General features: G+C 37.5%; 1 long non-coding RNA gene across 2 annotated transcripts; it reads left to right on the forward strand.

The window, feature by feature from the left end:
- Positions 290–1,549, forward strand: LOC110271184. Of its 2 annotated transcripts, XR_002361603.1 has the most exons (4): positions 290–596; positions 687–822; positions 1,175–1,333; positions 1,414–1,549. It is a non-coding gene; the product is annotated as an uncharacterized LOC110271184 (long non-coding RNA). The 2 variants fall into 2 exon arrangements; XR_002361598.1 differs by having other exon boundaries at positions 1,175–1,423.

Below are 1,989 nucleotides of genomic sequence, written 5' to 3' on the forward strand. Positions count from 1 at the left end.
CTTTGCATCAGAACATACCTAAGCAACGAACTTTGACAATTATACCCTGGCTTTCCAATATGGAGTCAACGTACACTACAAAAAAAGAGACATAAAATGGCATAAGTATTATGGCAATTTTGTAAATATGCCGTAATACCCGGATATTATGACGTTTTTTAGTGTTGCTATAATTGAATTGCATTTAATGGCGGTTTTTATTAATTCTGGCGGTTTTAAAACGCCATTATCACTGCTATATAAAAAAGCATAACCCTCATCCAATTTTCATTTTTATTTGAAACGTAAAGGTTGAATCACTGCCACAGTGATCTTCTCTGTGACGATCTCCTCTAACCGATCTCCTCCGGCGACAACTTTCTCCGACCGATCTCCTCCGGCGAAAACCTCTTCCAACGACGACCTCATTCGGTGACATCTTCCTCAGCGGCGATCTTCTCTGGTGACCTCTCCTCCAACGACAATCTCCTCCTGCGACGGTCTCCTCCGGCGAAATCTCCTACTGCGATAATCTCCTCCGGTGGCATTCTCTTACGCCAGCAATCTCATCCATCGAGCTAATGTGCTGTAAGATTCTCCTCCCACAAGCTCGCGAGGTAGGTTCCACTCCATGTTTTCCTTTGTTCTCTTGAAAATAGTTTACTCTAATTCCTTCGATCTCTTGAATTATTTATCCAAAATTTCAGAATACATGATAGACTTTGCGAAATGGCAACTACAACTACTAAAATTGCAGGAGCTATGGTTTCTGAGGAAGGGATCGTTGAAACATTTCATAATGATGATGATGAAGCGCTCGATGCTGCGGAGAATGGAGTTGCGGTAATTTTGTTGTTTTATTGGATTATTTGTGCCTGAAACTTAATGCTTTTAGTTGACAGTTTGTTTTAGTTCCTTGAGTTGATTATTTCATGCTTTATCAGTTCTGAATTTGTTCAGGGCATCAGATTCTAAAATGTTTGTGCTACTGAGCTGATTTCTTCTCTGTGTTTATCAACGCATAGTCAGGATGGTTAGCTTGCAAAAAGATACCATAGACGTTCCTATGTTCTACTACATGATGTTCCTTACTCTGTATTTTTCCACTGATTTATGATTCTTAAACTTCATAGCTTATGATTTTTTCTGTCAACTGCATTAGCAACCGTTAAGTTTTATGAATATTTTCTTACAGGCACTAGATTATTGCCACTCTCAAGGAATCATGCATCGGGATGTAAAGCCGCATAATGTAATGATTGATCATGAGTAGCGCAAGCTTCGCCTAATAGATTGGGAGCTTGCAGAGTTTTATCATCCTGGAAAAAGAATATAATGTCTGCGTTGCCTCCAGGTTTGTTATGTCTCTTTATTGGATTTCTTTGTGGTATTTATGATAAATTGGTTGAGGTTTGAAATAGGTTTGATATTTAGTCTTTGAAGACAATGCAATCAAGGCAAGGGGATATTAGGAACTACTACGGTGTTCAGCTTCTTCATGCTTCAATGACAAAGTACCAAGATTATGGTCACTAACAGAAATTATATGAGACAAGATGTTCTTCACATTTAATTTCAACCAATGGTAAAGACTACAGAAATTATGTCATATTAGATAAAGAAAAAGAAATACAGCTACACATCAAAAACCGCTTACTTTTTCTGTAATAACATCAAGTAGCCAACCTCACCCACTTTTTTCCATTTCTTTCCAATCTTCTTTGCTTGTCCCTTTAGTATTGGGGTCTTTTGTATGATTTTATCTAATCTGTTATATCATTTCTCTCATCCAATACTGGCCATAATGCTAAATATAAATATGGCATGATATAGGAAAGCATTTAACTAAGCATGCACATTCCTCATGATGTCAAAAGGCTTTGGAACATGAGTATTTATTATTTTACGAATAAAAATATTTGAAAATTTATATCCCCCACCCCCTCTTCTGTTTCTCTAACTGTGGTTATGCATGTGCATGAAGAAACTAAGAGACGAGCTTACCAGAGC

This window comes from Arachis ipaensis, chromosome B01, assembly GCF_000816755.2.
Source record: "Arachis ipaensis cultivar K30076 chromosome B01, Araip1.1, whole genome shotgun sequence".
Taxonomy (NCBI): domain Eukaryota; kingdom Viridiplantae; phylum Streptophyta; class Magnoliopsida; order Fabales; family Fabaceae; genus Arachis; species Arachis ipaensis.